Genomic DNA, 21,082 nt, shown 5'->3' with positions numbered 1-21,082 from the left:
TGAGGCATCCGATGACTGAAAGAACCCGACACTCCGCATGATTACATGTTTTTTCCTTCCGACCTATCAGACTTCGAGGTTTGACCACCACCTTTGTTGCTCCTTACCCTTCTCTCCCCCACTTCTTTTCCTTTCTCTAACAAGGCAGCCTCTTTGTCAATAGTGTGTACACCCATATGAGCAACCTCCATTCTGCTCAATGGAAATTGCAGAGGGGCCAAATGCCCTTATTGGATGAGGTATGACCACCCCGTCCTACCAATCCTCTATGATTACCCCCTAGGAATGCCCCAGTTCTCTTCGCACAGGTGACAACCCTCACCGCACCCTGAGAAGAAGGTGCTACTACACGATTTTCCAGTTGCACAGCCAGACCAGGTGTTGGATCAACCTGGTTCAATTCCCCTACCTTCAAATTTTCAGACTGGTCTGATTCCAAACCAGCCTCAGAGCTGGAGTCAGAGCCGGATTGGTCCACCTCAGTGTCAGAGGAAACTTCTTCATACTCAGAATCGGAGGATTCCTTATTTGTTTCTTCCCTAACCTGCACCTCCTCACCAAGAGAAGCTTCCTTAATTGATTTCTCCCCTACATGATATACTCCCAAGTTACCCGAAGTGTGCAGAATAGATTGAGGGTTTGTATCAATTAAATCAATTAAAATCTCTCCTTCCTCCACATTAGGTAACCCAGAGACGTCAGTTATGGGAGTTGATACACCTGTCTCCCCTCTTTCAGCACTAGAAGATTTATGAGAGGCAATATTCAAATTTGAATTTGAAATATTGTGATCATCTCTTTCCAAAGAAGGCATGGCTCGACCAGGTGAGTTACTCGTTACCGAGTTGACTCTATCTTCTCCATACACCGTTCCTGGGATCCCAGTCTTGTCCAAAGTGTTTTGACGTTCATCATAGGCCTTCTTCTCTCGACAATCATTCAGTTGGTGTCCCCTTTTTTTGCAGAAACCACATATCCCCAATGAGTCCTCATAGATCAATTGGTGCTTGAAAACAAATAAGTTTGTAGTCCCAGGTTGCCTGCGTTCCACTTGAATTTCTTTAGGCCTTGGGGCCGCCACCTCATCTCCACCAAAACTCGAGCAAAATTTCCATATATTACATTCCTGGTGCGTTAGTCGAGCCCAACTGGCCTCCCTACCGCCTTTGCCATGGTTAGTAATACCTTCTCGTGCCAATATTCCAACGAAAGATCGGGGAAACGCACCCAAACTAGGGCCTTATTGATCATTTTTTCATGTATGCTGAAATCTAGATGCCATCTTTGAAACCTGATAAACTGATTTCCTATCTTCATCAGACTTCGTCTCCACATCAAAGGCATATCATCTTCTGATTCAAACTAAAAAATTGTGAAGCCCTTGCCCATGGGCACCATCTTCACTTTACCCTCGAGTCTCCACCTCTCACGTGCTTCTTTGGGAATATCATCCAAAGAAAGCAACCAAAAATTGAGCCGGCCTATCAGGGAAAACCGATACCTATGTAAACGATCCTCGTATGCCTCTTGGGGGATGATCACCTTGGTCGAGTCTTTTCCATGAACTGGATCTGGCAGATCATCCACCACTGACGGACTATTACCCACGACATTAGCATGTGATTTTGGAATAGGATTCTCAGGAGAAGCCCCTTTTTCAGATGCTTCAGTATCAGAGCCAACTATGGAGGCAAAGGATTTCATCGCTGGAAGGGGAGGATCCTTTCCCCCATCAGAAGCAGCCTGCTCTAAGGATGACGGAGGCTTCCAAAAGTCTGTTAACCGGAGTTGCCTTCCCCTATCCGGCTGGAGGCCACCTCCAGGATCGTCCCCTGTGTGCATGAGAGGGCTTTCAGATATCGCTTCCCATAGATTTTCCTCTCTCTCCCTCTCTCTCTTAGTAAGCCTAAGAATCACCTCAAGTATACATATTAAAAAAGAAGAAAAATAGAGCATAAGTTTAACGTCTAGGCATTCCTAGATAGATACAGATTTCAATTGATGGAGAGTAGCATTTCATATTTTGTTTCAACACTAAAGAGGATAGGCTCGAGCTCCTGTGGGAGCGCTTTGGCACACTTAGATAAAACCCATCATTCTACGCCCATGGACTCGATAGACCTCCTTCAAAGAGTTCTCATTCAAATCCATCTAATCTGGATCAATTTACCAAACCTCCCTTTTCAACTCTAGACAAAGGATGCCCCAAATGTCACTGAGAGCACGAACCTCTACATGATGGTAATATTGCAAAATACTGGTGGTGAATTTGTAAGATAAATTTCGCATATAAGAAGAGAAACGACCCAATCCTCAACTATGTCGGGCATTGCCTCCCTAACAGATCCCTTTTTTTTGGGGGGGGGGAGGGTTAAAGATAGCAAAGAATGTCATTAATAATCAAAAAATTGAGATACAAGAAAAATCAAAATCCATTGAACTAAAATTCCACCTTCGGTATGGCCATCAGCAGATTTTTAGCCCAATCACAATCTAAATAAACCGAAATCTAGGTCTTCTCTGAAAGTCACAGCTTACATCAGATAAAACAAAAGGATTTGTTAATCATGAAGCAGAAGATTTTGATCTTGCTCCATGCTTTGCCAGCTTATCTGCAGCGATGTTAACTTTCATGTAACAATGTTAAATTACCCAATTTATCTCCAAAGATTTTCAATGCTCAAGATCTCTGCATGATGCTGGCCATGAAAGAAGGCAACGAACTCAGCCATAAAACTAGTCCAATGTCTTCATAGTACGAATAGCAAAGGAGAGGGTTACCTTTATCATCTCGCAAAATTCTTCCTGCACCAGAACATCTCAGGTTTCCAAGGGAACAACCATCAATATTAAGCTTGCAATAAAGAGGAGAAAGAAAAGTCCAAAATAATTCCAAAATATTTTGAGAGGGCACTCTTGAATTAGTAATTTGGAATTTTTTTTTACAGAACTAGATCAGCCACAGAGGAGACCTGGATAGGAGCAAGGATTAAGAAATCCTGAAGATCCTTTAAAACTTCTTGATCCACACAAGAAGGAGGCCTGTGTATATCATCAAGATTTATTCTATTTCTTTCATTCCAAATATGCATGGGAATGATAACACAGAGGTACTGCCATAATCCATTACAGGACACAACGCCAGCTTTTCTTTTCCACCGAAAAAAATAAATCCTCCACAGTACTAGACCATCCAGGAAGTACTGGTGCAGGCGTCTTGACAGGTAGGATGGCAGTCCTGCTAACCGGTTAGCGGGCCATAGGGGTTGCAAGGGGTGCAGAAGGCCCCCCTGCATAGCGCTCTAATTTTTTATTCACTACAAGAAAACACATTTTTTAAGACGGCAAAAAAACATTGCAAAAAATTAAAAACCGTCGCTAAATATAGAGGTGACGATTAATTTTCTATCGTCATTTCCGTCGCCTATACTGCCGCAGCTAAAAATAGGCGATGGAAAAACATGAGATGTTGGGAAAAATAATATTAGCAACGAAAAATATAATTCCATCGCCAAATATATTTTTAGCGACAGCAAATACCATCTCCTATAACTATATAAATAATAGAAAAATTTTATTTATAGCAACAATATAAAAAAATCCGTCGCAAAAAATGTATATGCCAACAGTAATTATCCGTCTCCTAATCCTCATAATAATTTATTTATAGCAACGGTATAATAAAACCGGTCGCCAAATATAAATAAAAAAATAAAATATTTATATTAGTAAATTTTACATATTATCGATAAATTGTCCCTATTATTACATCAATATACATTGTCCAATTTAGAAAATGAGATCATCCTAGGCATCCATATAAGAATAAATTAATTTCATTCAACTTCCAAAAAGTCTTACAATCATAATAAAAATTCATTGTTTGCATTTCACTTTCAAAGAGTCTTACAACCATAAATAAGAAGTCATTGTTTTCATTTCACTTTCAAAAAATTCCTACAATCAATGCATCAAATGTCAGACTTTGCATTCTTCATCGATTAGGTTTGTTTTGCATACTCCTCCAAAGAATATCCACTACCTTTCATAGCCTTGCCTTGCCGCATCAGATTTAACAATATCCTGCAGTCTAGAAAAATTAACTTATGTTGTGTTTGAATGCTAAGAAATTAAAAAAGATTGAAAACCATAAAATCAAAATTATAGACAAAAAGGGTGGGATGTTAGCTGATTTTTGCAGCCAAGTACAGGGGATGTTCCCGTGACGTGTCTTTGACTACTAGTTTACCTTCTTCTCTTATCTCCATTTTTCTTCATTTTAACCACTCTTTTGTGCTTCTTTATTTTCTTATTTCCATATCAGATCCATGTAACCGAACCCATTTAGTTGGGATAAGGTTATAATTTTGTTGTTGTATAATAGACGTCTGTTCAACTTCAAAACCCAGCTTCATTCAAATACTCAACACCCCCTTCCTCTCACACACACACAAAAATAAATAAATAAATAAAAAAGAAAGAAGATGTTATGATTGGGTAAGTTATTATTTAGTCTACTTTATTCAAGGGAGAGTACGTATATGATTTTTTTAAGAAATGACACCGTAATAGTTAATAGTAAAAATACAAAACTATTTAAAATTGTCTAAGCATGATGGATATTCTTATTAGGCTTAGACAATAAGTTATGGTGTCGACTACCAATAACTAGTGGTGAAACAATAGTGAAGTCGGTTGCTTTGAATTAGCTAGTCAGGTAAGTATTGTCAGTGATCGATCGCCAACTGCAAAAATCCAAGACATGAGTTAATTTCCAATGATGGAAAATGGTTCTAGTAACACATCTTGACATGGACAGCCTCAAAGTGAGACGAAGTTTTCAATGCCATTGGTCAAGGAGAGAAGCCAAACAATTGAATTGCAAACTGAGTAGACCCGGTTCCTCGAAAAACAACTAACAAAAAAAGGAAAAGGGGCTGATCAGGTTGCATCGAGGGCATAATTGAGAAAATACAGAACAATTGTTCCAGTTGAAAAGCATCAGGAAAAAATTTGCAATCGATTTACTCAAGGGATGAAAGGATACTAAGTACAGTAGAAAATCCAATCTTATCCTAATTATAAATTATGAATGATATGTCTGATGATTGTAGAATAAGATTCCATAATCTCGATCACCACCCTCACAATGCTATATTAGGGATAGTCTCATCATATTTCTAATGCGTTGAATGTTAGGGATAGTTCTGTCTTAATTTTTCTACCATTTAGCATGTCTACTTTATATTGTTTATAATAACAATGCAGCATAGCTAGACAAAGATATGTCGATTTTACCCTTCCTTTTTTATTCACCTTACCTTCCCAACGTATTGAATGTTAGATTCTAGGGTTTTACACTGCTTATCACACTATATATCAGTATAATTTTTTTTCATTCAATATACTAACCATGTAAAGCTAACTGGATACAAGTATGTGAATTTAATCCCTCTTTTTCCATTTCGTTTGGGTATGTTTTCTTCTATTATGTGTGATATCATGTATATATGACCAAATCTAGCTGACCTATTTATGTACCTATGGTTGAAGTCCGATTTTTTCCTGACGAACCAAAGTTCATAACCCCTTCCTCATATTGCAAACTGACATGAACACTAACTCGTGGTTAGACAATTGGATGGAATCATTTCTTTTTCTTTTAGTTATGGGTCCTAGACCCTGATCTAAGTGGCTACTCTCAATCAATAGAGATTGTCGAACCCATACCTCTCTTTTCAAAAGGAAAGGTCCACAAAACCCCCACTGGTCCCTCAAACTAGCCCCCTTTCTGACCATTTCTCCTGTAAATGACTTTTACCCGAAAATATTTCTCTGAACATTCCTCCTGAAAAGCTCTTTCTCTGTAATCAACATGCACTCATATTGACTCCTAAGCCAAACCAACCCCATTAAACCCAATCCACTTGAATCAACCCTTGAACCAAGTCCTCTTGAACTAACCCTCAACCCCACCTTCTAGAAACCAAACCAAGCTTCTTATTCCTCAATCTAGCTCAATCCTAACCAGTCTAGCCACTTATCATTGAAACTCATAACATTACCGAACCTATCTAGACAATCTTGGATGGCACAAATTGTTGTCACACCCCATTCACACATAACCGGACCGGTGACCGAGTTAACACTTGTTAACCCAAAACATGTCAGGATCATCTGATACAGTAACCACAACACACCATACACGCACACTAAGTCAAGCAAGTTCTGTATTTCAACGAAAGTCTTACATGTACATACCTGTAAATATCCCATTACTCTTGATACCCAAATTATATTACATAGTACGTATACATGTGGGCCCATAGGCATGATATATACACAGGAATTATAATTTAAATGTCCAGAAGACAAAAGGGGTAACATCATAAAATGGTCAAAAAGAAACCTGGGTTGGTATCAGTGTTGTTGTCACACAACACAACTCTCACACAGGCACTCGGCCCCATGCCCAAGATCTTCAGGGACCCACCAGTCCTTAGTTGGGAACTCCACAGTGGGTCCCGGCTCTAGCTCTTTAGCTTGATAATCTGTAAGATCATCTAAAAAGTGGTGCACATGTGGGATGAGCTCACTAGCCTAGTAAGTGAAAAGAAAGACCAAGTAATCATTCGTAATACAAATGCACCTATATGTATGCAAGTCCATTTTTATTATCTTAGACCACCTACACATCACATTTAAGTCATAGATCATATGCTACTTGCAACCACAGTGCACGTATGCCTAGGGTATGAGCCACGAGCCCCATCCCGCGATACGCCCATAGGGTTACCAGAGAAGGCCAGTCGTGGGCATCGAAAAAGTAAATGGGCCTTACCCTGCATTAAAGTAAAATGAGTCTTGCCCTACATTAATTTAAAAGCAGTACGATTGGTCCTCTTGTTATATCCCCAAAGTTGCCGACCGTCCTAGTGATCGGTCAGGTGTACTTCTAACTGCCACCATTGGTACACAACCTCAAGCTTCCCCTCAGTGATATATCCAACACCTATACCCCTGCTAGGAAGGGTCGTAGCACAGTGTTATGTCATTCCTAACTGTATGCTCATATATGAGATAGTACGATTGCATAATGCCACCGCGTCCTATTCCACGGGCCACTAATGCATTCATTTCCAAGTCGACTCCGGCATCTAATCTAGCAATGCATCATATTCAATAATTAAAGTCATCCATCTCAAAATTCAAAGCATGATTAAGTATTTAATAATTAAAGATTTCAGCATGTCAAGTCATAAATGAAATTTCATAATGCACACGTCAATGCATGCAAATGGCACTCGTGGATGACTAGTCCACACACAATAATGAAATGATACCATGGCTAGCCTACAGTAATAATGGAATGATATAAAAACATTTCAAAAATAAAGTCATTGTCCTTTTCTGACTTACCTAATTGTATACAATGATCACCCTTAATACGAGGAAGATTTGGCATGTGATGACGCGAGTTTCTAGTACAACCTATTAGAAAAGAGCTCAAGTTTAGTATGACTCCACTTTAGGTTCACAACCAATGGAGTGCGATGATCCCAACACATTAAGAATCACTAAAGAAGGTTGCCCGATAAATTTGGGCCCATTCGAAACCTGAAAGGTCGGAATGGTGGGTCAACCGATGGGCAAGGCACCCACCAGTCCTTGCTTGTTGCCCGACCCAAAGGCTCTGCTTGGACCGATGGGCCAGGAGCGACGGGCCAAGTGCCCACCGGTCTTGCTCATCGGTCTAGCCAGCAGCTCTACTTGGACCGACGGGCCAGGAGTGGCAAGCCAGTGCCCACTAGTCTTATTCGTCGGTTAAGCCAGAAGCTCAACTAGGACAGGCGGGCTCCGGATTGGTGGGTCTGACCATTTCCAGGCACCCACCACTCAGAACTGGGATTTTTTATGTTCTCTTTCATTCATTATCCCACCTTGGGGAAACCACCATGGGTCAATTCGACCGCATTTTTCACAAATCTAAGGTTCCATAACATAATTCCAACATAAATCTAAGATCGATCGAAGGTCTCAAGCTTGGATCTTACCTCTTTGCTCAAGAACACTTCAAAAACCTCAAATCTTCTCTTTAGCTCAAGAGATCAACAAATGCTTCACAAATCTTGTAAGTTCTTCCTCAAAATCCTTCATAAACAACATGTGGGTCCTTTATTAGACCTTAGATTCACACTCCCAAGAGGGATTAGCAAGATCTAAAGGATTTCTACCCAAATCATAGGATTTCACTTAGGGTTTCATGAGGGTTTAACAAATATAGACTTTACTCACCTCAAAACGTAGATCTCATGATGAGGGTCACTAATCCGGTTTCGGATTCAAGAGGTCTGACCCCGGCGACGCACAACAATCATCTTCTTCCCCATTTCTTCCTTCTTCTTTCCTTCTCTCTCCTTCTTCTCTCTCTCTTCTTTACTTTTCTCACCCACCGTGTAAAACAATAAATGAGGGTGAAGAAAATAATAAATGTTACTTATAGTGGGGTCAAAATATCTAAAAATCAGAGTGATAGGTCACATTGGTGGGTCCGACCCATCCAAGACCACCCAGAAATCGGCCAAAACTTAACTAAATCATTGGAATTTTTTATGACTCTTGGCTCCGACACGCATTTCACTCTCGGTAATTGTTTAACATGTACACTTAATCATAAAATACGGCTACGTACCTTATTGTGTGTACATGGCCCGGTGATACATGCAACTGCATGGATTGGGCACGCTAACCTCACTCGGTGCTGGCTCCAACTCATCTAGCCAATCTGAGTTCAGAGTCACCCTTGTCATCATATTCTATAAGGTACTCGCCTCGGCTCGCTCGGGTTCAGGTCTTGCAAGACCAAATCGAACCAACCGAAAAATTAGACCGGATTTAGAAAGTGGGTATCACAATTGTACTCATTGGGCTCAAATTCAAAGTTTTCTTTGGCGATATGGAATTTGGAAATAAGTTTCTAAGGAAATCGCTACTACAAAGTCCCCCTTCTTTTTTCGCTAGAAGATCATATGTATTAAAAAAAGAAAAGAAGAAAAAGAATGTACATAGAAAAAGAACAAGCTGTATGGAATTAGTTGAAAATTAATCCACCTTCAGCATTGCCATCAGTGGAGAAGAAATCAAAGCTAAAACCCAGCCAAACCAAAAAATAGACAAAGCAACAAAAGCACCATTATTTAAAACGGTATCTAGGCCGATTGTGCCTATCAACATCTAACTCCATGGCAACTAGCGCAGGCCAAGAAGCTACTGGAGAGGACTCTTCCAATTTTGCAGCAGACTTTGCAAGGAAATCAGCCACTGGGTTAGCTTCACGTAGGCAATGAGTAATCTTCCAGGTTATGGACTATAGGTACGGGCCTAAGCTCATCCACCTCTGAAGCACATACCACGGGACTTTCAATTGAGAAATAAGAAGAACCATGGCCACCGAGTCACACTCAACCCATAATTGGGTAATATCCAACGCTCTAGCCATTTCCAAACTATAAATAATTGCTAGGACTTCAGCTTCAAAGTTTGTGTATACTCCCAAGAATTTTCTGAAGGATTGTATCACTTCAGCTTTATCATTCCGGAAGACTCCACCAGCCCCTGCCTTTCCTGGGTTCCCTAGGGAGCACCCATCAGAGTTAAGCTTTACCCATCCTAGAGGGGGAGGACACCAGAAAACTTCTAAGATCTCCCTGGGTTTATAGGGAATTCTAGAAATACCCAGCCGTCTAGCACAAAGAAGTGCCTCGAAAGACAAAGTCCCCCTTCTAGTACTAGTGAATATGCTGATCCTAGATATACTTTAAAATTCACAGACTGGGAAACTAACAATCACAAAATTCTCAGTTGGATTAGCAACACTACTACCTTTTCTATTAGCATGCAATTGGGAAAGTTCGACACAGCAAAAAAAGCATAGGACTTTCTAATAAGGAGGTACATGTCTACAAATTTTATCTGTCAATACAAATTGGAACTGGATATAAGCACCCTGAAACAGCTCAAAGGGTAATCCATTTTTTAATTCCATTTGAAGATATCTATTCTTTGGGCCCAACAGTCCCTAATGGAACCCACTTAGAAATTTCAAGAGAATGTTACTAATTACTATGTCTATCAAGAGTAGTCTCAAATAATACAATATCTAATGGCACTTAATCATTTTAGATCGTTTGGGCTTTCACCATTCTACTGTACTTTTCTTCTAATATCTCACACTCCCAACTTCAATGTGGTTTGGCCATTCTTGGTCTACCTTTGACTTCCATTAGTTGGATTGACTACACCAAAGTTCAATGCAATAAAGAACCTATTTCATCTGAAGTTTCACTATCCTCAGAAGGAAAAAAAATAAAAAATGGAACAGCAAAATCAACATTTAAAAACAACTCCACGGCATACTGTTGCATCTAACTCTGTTGCAACTATCTCAACTGATTTTGGTTCTCATCTGAATACTTCTCCTGTGCACTTCTCTGAAGCTAATGTTTAGGAGCTTTTCAGTAAGGCTATATCCACTCCCAGTAATAAATCTTATGTCTTGTCTTCCACTTCATGTACTTTTTGGTACATCGATTCTGGTGCTTTCAATCATATGACATTTAATCATAAAATATTTTCTTATACCACTCATGTAATTCATTCTCCTTCCATACATATAGTTAATGGTAATATATTGCATGTTAATTGTATTGGTAAAGTCCAAACAACTCCTTATACTTTTGTTCCCTCTTTTCTCTTATTGTTCCTATGAACCTTATATTTGCAGGTCAATCATGTGATCAAGGTTTTCATGTTCTCTTTTCTATCATCTGATGAGCTCACTACCATTCGGTGCCTTGTAACTCATATGGATTCTCCTCCATCAGCAACTATAAGCTCTGTTAATTCTGCCCCTTCTAAGCCAAGTATCTCTTTATCTGGTCATATGATGCCTATCTCTCTACCCCTTATCTTATAGACTTTCGGGCTTCCGATCATATGACAGGTTGATTGTCAATTTTCTCACAGTAGACTAGCTATCCTAGTAATGGTAAGGTCAAGTTGGCTAACGAGAGTTATTCCACTATTTTAGGAAAGAGCTCTGTTAGTGGTACTCTTTCTTTATCCCTTTCTACTATATTTTACATTCTATCTTTTCCTACTAACTTATTGTCCATTAATAGTCTTAATTGTAAAGTCTCATTTTCTTCCCATCTCATTGTGTTTTTCAATATCTGGTGATATGGGAAATGATGGACTCTAGTAGGGTGTGTGGTAGTCTGTATCTACTTGATGATAACTCGACGTTGGTCTCTGGTCAAGCTCTACAAACATTTTCTATGTCACTTCCCATCTCTGAGTCACTATAGTGGCATCGTCAGTTGGGACATCCTCCTTTGGGAACTTTAGCTAAGCTTTTCCTTCTTTTAAGCATTGTACTTCGAGTTATTTATTTATTTTTTTTTTAGGCATGTGTATTAGTCTAACAGACTTGAACTACTTCTGTTTCTACAAACAAAAGTACCACTCCTTTTTCATTGATTCAATCTGATATTTGGGATCCATCCCACTATGTGTGTCAATGGGTATCGATGGTTTGTCTCTTTTATTGATTGTCATTCTTGTACTATTAGGATTTATATGATGCTAACCAAGGGCGAGATCTTCCATTTCTTTCACCAATTTCACCGCATGGTTCAGACTCAGTTTGGTGCTACCAATAAGATCCTTCAAAGCGACAACAGTCTTGAAAACTTCGAATGGTCCTTTCAAGCTTTCCTTTCTTCTATGGGACATCCTTGCTACCTTTGTGAGGTAGCACGCTCTTTATATTTGAGATGCATGTTCCTCCCAGTACTACAGTGACATGGTTCTCACTTCCGCCTTTCTCATTAACTGAATGCATTTTTGCTCTAGTTGCTAAAATGAACACAAATTGTGTTCTCTTTTCTTGTACCACCAACTTAGATTAGGATTTTCAATAGCTAGATGTGAAGAATGCTTTCCTTCATGGGGAACTTAAAGAGGAAGTATATATATATACATTCATTCTGGGTTCATTTGCTACAAAACCCAAGGGATGGTATGCAAGTTGAAGCGTACATTATATGGTCTGAAGCAATCCCCATGTGCTTGGATTGAGCGTTTTCATAAGGCTATGATTATTACAAGCTACTCTTAAAGAAATGTCAATCACACTCTGTTCATTAAGAGATCTGGTGGGAAGATTTCAATCTTGATAGTCTATGTAGATGATATAGTTGTTACTAGTGATGATCTGGTAAAATTTCTCATCTCAAGAGATATCTAATGGTCAACTGAGTAGCAAGGAATGTGATTCTATAGATAAGGGGAGATATCAGAGATTAATGGTGCACTTAATCTATCTTTCTCATACACACTTTAACATAACATTTTTCGTCAACATAGTTAGTCAGTATATGCATGATCCCTACTCAACACACATGGAAGTTGTGTTGCGGTCCTACGTTACTTGAAATCTTCCCTAGGACGTGGTTTATTTTTTTCTCCTCATGATCACCTCAAGGTGGAGGACTTCACAAATGCTAATTGGGTAAGTTCTCCCGATGACCACAGGTCTACTACTCGTTATTGCACCTTTATTGGTGCTAACCTTGTTATATAGCGAAGCAAGATGTAAGTCGTTGTTACCCGGTCTAGTGCTAAAACAAAGTTTTGTGTTATGGCTCATGGCATTTGTGAGCTCATATGGATTCATGTTCTTCTCACATATTTGATCGTCCCTGCTATCCTCCTATGAAGCTCTTTTGTGGTAGCAACTCTGTCATTAGCATTGCTCAGAACCTTATCCAAAATGATCAAACCAAACATATAAAGATCGATTGATATTTCAAAAAAGAGAAGTTGGATATGGTTTTATCACTGTGCCTTTTGTTCCCATTAGTAAACAACTGGATGATGTATTTACTAAAGGTCTTAGTCATAAAATGTTTCATCCTATTATTTGTAAGTTAGACGTATGTGATATCTATGCACCAACTTGAGGGGAAATATTAAAAAAATTATAATATTCTAAATGGGTCTTTAAGTCCTTTAGGGGTTGAATGGCCCTTGTAATATTCTAGAACTTTTTCTCTGTTATTATAAATAAAGAGGGTTTGTGTCATATTAGACAGAAGTCATTACCCCATCCAACAGATATAGATGTTCAGATCCAATTGCCCTTAGGTTGAGAATTTCTTGTAATTGGTTTTTGTGAAGATAGCCTATTGTATACCTTTCCTCAACACCGGTCACATGACTCACCATCCATTGATCAACTACTAAAATTGGTTACCAATCAATGCTCCCCTCTTTCTCCTATAGCTAGCCCTAATCCGGTTAAGGGTATTAATCAGTTCGGTTTTAGTGTATATGGTACGATTCAGTTCGGTTCACATTTATTTGGTTGAAATCAAAATCGAACCATTTACTAAACGGTTTCACTTTCTGAAATCGAAACCGTTTTGGATTTCACGATTTTTAAATGGTGCCGGTTTCAAAGTTTTAAACAGCTTTGATCACAGTTTAATCCATGTGGTTTCTAAATTGTTAGCAATCGATTTGCTAATTTATTCGCATACTTACTGAAATTTGTTTTTGTTGATAAACGCTTCAATCTTATATCAAATTAAATAAGGCATTGAACAAGCAAGGATTTAACTACATAACTACATAATAGAAGTAAATTATTGAATAGACTATTGAACAACCTCTATGGTCCATAATTCTTCCCTAAATTAAACCTATCCTGTTTTGTTAAAATAACCAAACAACTAAGAAAAAATAAAATATTACATGAAGAAAGTGAAATACAAACAAAGCGGCTAATGAACACAACTTATTGTTAGTGTTCTAAAGTTAAAGAGCATGAAGCACCGAAAACACATCAGTTAACCCTTTATTCTATTAAATAGCTATATGGGTTAAACGGGTTAGTTTTGACGGTGTAAACGGTTTGGTTTTCACAGTATCAATTCAGTTTGAAACCGACAGGTTAAACGGTTAAAATCAAACCTACCCATTTAGCTAACCAGTCCTAAACTTAAAACCAGAACCGAACCATTTACTAAACGATTTTGCGGTTTCGATGTAAACAGCTCGATTCGATTTCGATAAATGTTTTTTATTTTAAATTCACATCTCTACCCCCATCATCAATGCAACTACGCACAAGCCTATTGAAGTTCAGTCTAAAATTCAACAAGAGCTTGCTCCCAATGAAACTCCCTCAATGACGGATCTCACAATAGAAGATAATTTTGCCCTATGTCTAGTGAGTCAATTTCAATCTCCCTCATCGTTATCCTATATGGACGAGAACAATTAGTTCTTCTTTATAACTTCCATTGTTATTTCTCTACTTTCTTTGCACTCCATAAACCTACATCTTTTTAGGAAGCATTTCCTAATCCTCTGTGGCAGCAAGCTATATCTAAAGAACTAGAAGCCTTGCAAAAGCAGCATACATGCACTACAAGAAAAGTGGTCAATGGCGGCACTTGAGTGGGGGCCTTTGGTGGCGTTTCCTACAAATGGCATTAAATATAAACATTCAATGGCATTTTCTAGCAAAAGCCGTCTTATATAACACAATAGGCGGCATTTTGTATAGACCGCCGCTATATATTATATACCACACATTTATTACTAAATGCCGCTATATATATGAATATTTGGCGGCGTTTATTTCATAACGTCGTGGTATATAAGACTATTTGAGGCATTTAGTAATAAATGCCGCTGTATATATGAGTATTTGGAGGCATTTATTGAAAAATGCTGCAGTATATAATCCTCTTGGTGGCGTTATGAAATAATGCCGTAGTATATAAGAATATTTGAGGCGTTTAGTAATAAATGTCGTCGTATATATGAGTATTTAGGGACGTTTATTGAAAAATGCTGCAGTATATAATCCTATTGGTGGCATTTATTTCATAACGCCGTGGTATATAAAAATATTTGAGGCATTTAGTAACAAATGCTGCCATATACATGTGTATTTACTGTACACATAATAACATTGGAGGCATTTCCTACTAAATGCCGTAGTATATAAAAATATTTTGAGGCTTTTCTTGATAAAATGCCCCTATAAATTATAATACAATGAGGAAAGTGAAATCATGTTCGTAGCATTTTTTTTGTTTGCTAACAACGGGTATTCAGGCCTTCGGCCTGACTAGTCCTGCGGGCCCATACTGACCCCACAACCGTATAGAATATATAATGTAGTGTTTATGTGTTAACATAATCGAATATTCTGTCCTTTCCCATGCAAAAATCAAGCCCTATTCCCTTCCCGCTCCTCCATTCTTATAACCTCTGCACGTTCTTATAGCCCCTGTATCAAATCTTTCTCACCACTCGTTACCCGCTCTTCCGTTCTCTCTCTCACACTAGTTGACCAAAATGCCCTTATTATTAAGTTACCATAGAGAAATCATGTCATGGAACAAAAATATTAATTTTGTTGTTTTTCCAATAAAGAAGCAAAAGGTATTATTGATATTTCCTAATTAAAGTTGTGAAGATATCAGAAATTGGCAAATGCCCTTAAACCCTCGCTTCTCTCGCTTGTTGCCTAGCCCCATACCATGCATTGTCCTAAGTTATAACCATAATCTATAGGAGACCAACATGCTTAAATCGACTTCCCTTGGTCTCTCTCTCTCTCTCAACCCTAGCTAGCTGATCTCCCCTTTTTATGATTTGTGATTTGATTTGATGCCCTATTTGTTGTCGGGTATATATATATACATTTTTTTTTATCAAACCTTGTGCATGAGACTCCCTCTATTGCAAGGTCTGGGAGGGGGCAAATGTACACAACGTCCAAGTTTTAACCGTTGAGCCACATGCTTGCCACTCCCCTTTTCTTTATTTATAATAGAAAATAAAAAAGAGTTCAAAATAAGATAGGAAACCCCCTAGCTGTTCCCCCTTACAAGCTACACCATTCATTTTAAAAGCCAAAAATAATGTGGAACCAACTTGAAGCTCTCAAGAAAATAAAAGAAAATAATTTGACTGAACCATTGGTAGGGATGTCAATCACAAGCCTGCACCAGTTAGATCAATCGAGCCCGACCATTTGAAGACCAGCTCGACCTGCACCGATTGCTAAATGAGTCGGGCTTAGGCCTAGCCCGTTTATAAACAAGTAGTACACGATGCAAGAGGTAACCCCAATGGGCGCCTAATCGGCCCGGCCCACTTACAAGCCCAACTCGGCCCGACCCGTTTGCCCGACCGTTTATATTTATATTTTGATTTTTTTTTGGATAGAATAGAGTACATATATATATATATATATATTTTATACAATTATTGAATATAAGTAAATGTAATATCTTTTCTAAATTGTTAATGATTTAATAAAATATATTAAAATATCTTATATCTAAGACAATTAAAGACTATTTAAGGGCCGTTTAAGATTTATTGGTACATTACCCCGTTCAAAGCCCAATAGCCCAATTAGGAGAAGATCGGTTAAAGCCAAGAACCCGACGAAGTCCAACACGAGACTGAATCATTTCTTAAATAGGTAGGTCATGGTCCAAGGGTATAATTTAGGCCCGGCTAAGTCTGACGAAGACTGGCCCGGCGTAACCAATTGACACCTCTAACCACTAGACCACCAGTTCAACTGGAACTCAACTGAAAACATTTAAAATAAAATAGAACAAAGCAATTGGAATTAAAACGAACTAAGCCCAGGCCAAGTTAAACCTCTTTATAATAGAATTGGGCAATGTTAGGCCTGGTTCATTTTGGACTTGCTATGATGGTAACCTTTAATTTTGCATCACACTTTGTTGGTATACAATGTCTTATATTCGGTTGTAGTTTAATCCAAGGAATACTGGTGTAGGACCTCCCGCTTGCCCGTTGTGTTTCTACACACTTCTTTGTTTAGGATGAGGTTCTGCATTTTTTTCCCCCTGCTCTTTTGAGGGCAAATTGAAACAATATGGGGGCTTTTTAAAATAGACGCCACAGTATGCAACACCATTTTGGGGCGTATCACGCATAACGCCGTTGTAACCTCAATTTTTGGGGGCGTTTTACAATAAATGCCACTATATTTAAGCTAATAGAAACACTTTCCTAGCCAAAAACCACTCCCGCCTTACTTTTCATAGCTCCTCTTGCGAGCCCAAATTTTTAGGATATGGACTTCTCTCAAAGTCTCTCCAGCTCATGGTTCATGGACACCTGAGAACGCAATCTCCCGCTGCAATCTCTCACACTTCCCTAGTTCTCTTCCTCTTCACTCTCCTGCTGCGATCTACTCCCTCATCGCTTTTTGCCCACTCTCCTACTAAAATTTTTCTTAACATCTCCAAGTGCTAGGTCTAAAGAAAATCGTTTGAAGGGAAAGGGGTTTCTAAGTTTTTGGATTTTGCATAGGTATTCCTCCTATCTTCTGTTTTTCTTCTTATTTACCACAGTTGGTTATCAGCATAGGGTCAATTTTGATACATTATGGATTCCTTTAATAGTTATTTACTTGTCTATTATTGATCCAATCTGGGTTTTCCTAAATCTTTTTTTCTAATTAGTTGGAATTTGTCTCTGTTCTCTCTCTCTCTCTCAGGCAGCGGATTAACCGGCAAGCCTTTGCAGATCCAAGAAAACAGAGAGACTCTTATAGTCCTCGGTTATGTATAATACATCTTCTCTTTTTGCATATTTCTGCAGATTCTTCTCTCTTTCTATGATATCCATCACCTGACTTATGTCATTATCCTGTTGAAAATGTTATGTGTTTAATGCCTTCTTCTTTCCAATCTGGTAAGACAGTTGTTAACCCTAGAAGATATCTTCATTAAAACAAAATATGCTGCTCAAGGGAAAGGAGGACTACCATGCAGTGTGCTGGATTAATGGCCAAGAAAAAGAACCAGATATGACCCATTGATAATTTTTTATCTGCACTGTTTGTACTATTTCTATGAATTTTGGAATGCTTTATATCAAAGAGTGAGGACTCGAGGTCCATGAATTCCATCACAGATCAGCCAGATTGGCTTAGTATCAGTCTAGGTTGATCCTACCCTAGTTGCTTCTAGGATCAACAGTCTTGCTTTCCTTAAAATTCTGTGAAATGGATTGGCCGATCAAGATTGAAATAAATCAGGGACTTGATATATGAAGCCTTGCTTTATATGATTTGTATCATGTGCCAGCGGATAGAACTATATGCCACATTCCATTCTATACTTGATGGTTACTTTGTCAGATTTTTGTGATCTCAGATATTGCTTATTATCTTGCACTTGAGAAATTGTTTTTTGTTTGAAGAAATTTGTGCCTATTGATGTTTCAGAATCAGTTCCAAATTAGTGGGGGAAATAAATTTACAGATTCTTGTCAAGGTCTCCATTCAGAGGACCAATGGATTGGCCCTTGATATATTGCCCTTCTTATTGTATCTGTATTATAAGTGCTTGTATTTTTAATGTTAAACCATCTCTTCATTTGATTCTGTAGTTGATGGGTGTGGAGGTGTTTTTCATACAACATCTCTCTTTTCTTATGCAACCAAGGATCCACAGGTTCATTCCTTTGACAGCCACTGAAATAGTTTTAACTGCTATTTGCATTTTATAACTTTGCTTAGCTATGAATCTTCAGAGCTTTACTTGCTTTAATGCTATTTTCTATACTGCAACTAAATAAAGAACTTTTTCCTATGGTACTCCACTGGACTTCCTCCCCACATCCCTTTTCCCTAGGCTTTGTTCTGCATGATTATATGCTTTTACTCACAATTAATATTGTTTACTCTGTCTTCTGTATGCATAAAAGTGTGATGTTTATGAACTTTTTGTGTTTCCTTTTCCATTAAAGGGAACTCTTAATGTTCTTGGATCCTGTGAAAAAAATCCATTTGTTAAAAGAGTGGTTGTAAGATCCCCTTTAACTGCAGTTTTATTTAATAGAAAACCTCAGATGCCAGATGTGGTTATTGATGAGACTTGGTTAACTTTCAGATCCAAAGCTTTGCAAGGAGTCTAAGGTGTGTATATTTGTGCAGTCTTGTATAGGCCCTTGAGGTCTTGGAGTTGGCTACATATAATGTCTTACCTTTGCTTTTGATATTTTCTGTCACAAATTTATTTTGTTTTGCAATAAGTTCTTTATGTTTTTGAACTAAAAATAAAAATTTACCTTGTAGATTACTTATTTACTGGTCCAATATGTCTAATGAGATTTTTTCCTCTTATAGCTCTGGTATGAACTTTCAAAGAGCTTGGCTGGGGAATCTGCCTGGAAATTTGCAAAAGAGAAAGGGATGGACATGGTTACAATAAATCCAACAATGGTGATAGGTCCTCTTTTACAGCCAACCCTTAATACCAGTGCTGAAGCAATTTGGAACTTAATAAATGGTATGCTAACCTATCATTGAAGTTCTTTTTTCTCTTCCCCCACCCCCAAATCATAAGCCTTTTTTCTCTCTCCTATATGCCTCTCCTCCAATACATCCCAAATAATAGGTTATAGGCATGAATGAGAATGTATTATGCGGGTTATCCAAAGCCTCTTGAAAAGTTTAACATAGATAATCCAAGAGTCTTCATTTTGGGGATTTTACAAAGACAGTTCCCTACTTGTTTGGGACCAAAACTTAACCAGTTAGATGGTTGTGGGGTCGTCTATCACATAGAGCCACTGATGTTTGCCACATGACAAGTTGTAATAGATAAAGACATTGTGATAATCAGTAAAACCAGTATAATTAGTATCTTTGGTTTCTGTAGTATGTCTTTACAACTATGTTTGCACTCGTAGTCTTAGGTGGGTCACAAAAAGTCTATTATTTGACACTGGAAGTTTCAAACTAATTCCATAACATTTAGTAGAATGTTGCATAGAATCAGATTTGCAACTTTTTTAAGATAACATGTTTCCTAAAGTGTTTTTTTTTTTTATTCAAAAAATAAAGTTCTCTAGCAACTAAATATTTTATATTGAAAAATGTCATTCTTGTGACATTAGTGCCAATGTTATTTGTTGCAGGAGCACAAACATTTGCCAATGAAACATATGAATGGGTTAATGTCAAAGATGTTGCTGATGCTCATATTCTAGCATTTGAGACTCCTTCAGCCAATGGAAGATATATAATAGTCGAGAGATTGCTCATTATTCACAGATTGTAAAAGCTTCGCGTGAACATCCAACTTTGCCCCTTCCAGAAAAGTAAGTTTTGAAAACCCATATGTTTCCTTTCCATCCTCATTTTTTGGATTTCACAATGCACTTAAATATATGTAATGTTTACCTACAAAAGTTTTTCCTGCCATCAAGGATTAAAGTATCGGTATCGATCACCGTATCGGTCGGTCAAAATTAAGATACGTATCGGAGGGTATCGTATCGTATCGGAGATAAGCTAAAGATATGCACATAAATGGATAGGGAACACATTTTTATACACTTTTGCATAAAAAAAAAAAGCAGTTAAAAAAAGCTATATATAACATGTAGAATGCATAAATACTTAAGTAGAGGGTATCGTATTGATAGACAAATATATTAAGTTGAAAATGTTCAAAATGATGAGGTTTGAGTTTTTTCTTTCCTCATTGCCATTGCCACTGTGATGAGTGCCGTGAAGAGTGTCGTGGTGGTTCAAATCCTTGGCTAGGACCTTCTTCTTCAATAGGAGCAACTACAATGATATTCTGCACTTGTCAAATATAGGCACAATATTTATCCCAGTCGAAATATTTATGGTAATGGGTCTCCCATTCATTGTAGAAAAATTAAATTTTTTTTTATAGAAGTTGTAGATTAAATGTTTTTAAAGAACATATAAAAAATCAACAAAGTGTGGACCAATATATTTGAGTAGATCTAAGAAATAAAAAAAAGAAAAATTGAAACCCTCACTTTTTTGGGGGAAAAAATGTGGGTTTCATTTGAAATCATGTATTTAGTAATTATAAGTTATGACATTATTTTTAAGAGTTGAATGAACTAAATTTTCTAAAAAAAAATTTTTTTGGGGGATTTTTCTTTTTTTTTTTTAAATTAATTTCGGAAT

General features: G+C 37.9%; 1 long non-coding RNA gene and 1 pseudogene across 1 annotated transcript; one reads left to right on the top strand and one right to left on the bottom strand.

Moving 5' to 3' along the window:
- Positions 1–4,789: 4,789 nt before the first annotated feature.
- LOC122064812 lies at positions 4,790–8,441 on the bottom strand. The gene is made up of 4 exons (XR_006135829.1): positions 8,296–8,441; positions 8,055–8,151; positions 7,420–7,491; positions 4,790–4,915 (listed from the first exon to the last, which is right to left on the bottom strand). It is a non-coding gene; the product is annotated as an uncharacterized LOC122064812 (long non-coding RNA).
- Positions 8,442–9,242: 801 nt separating this feature from the next.
- LOC122064807 lies at positions 9,243–20,239 on the top strand (annotated as a pseudogene).
- The last annotated feature ends 843 nt before the right edge of the window (positions 20,240–21,082 follow it).

This window comes from Macadamia integrifolia, unplaced genomic scaffold (genome assembly GCF_013358625.1).
Source record: "Macadamia integrifolia cultivar HAES 741 unplaced genomic scaffold, SCU_Mint_v3 scaffold1775, whole genome shotgun sequence".
Classification (NCBI taxonomy): domain Eukaryota; kingdom Viridiplantae; phylum Streptophyta; class Magnoliopsida; order Proteales; family Proteaceae; genus Macadamia; species Macadamia integrifolia.
This window is presented reverse-complemented; position numbering and strand designations above follow the sequence as displayed.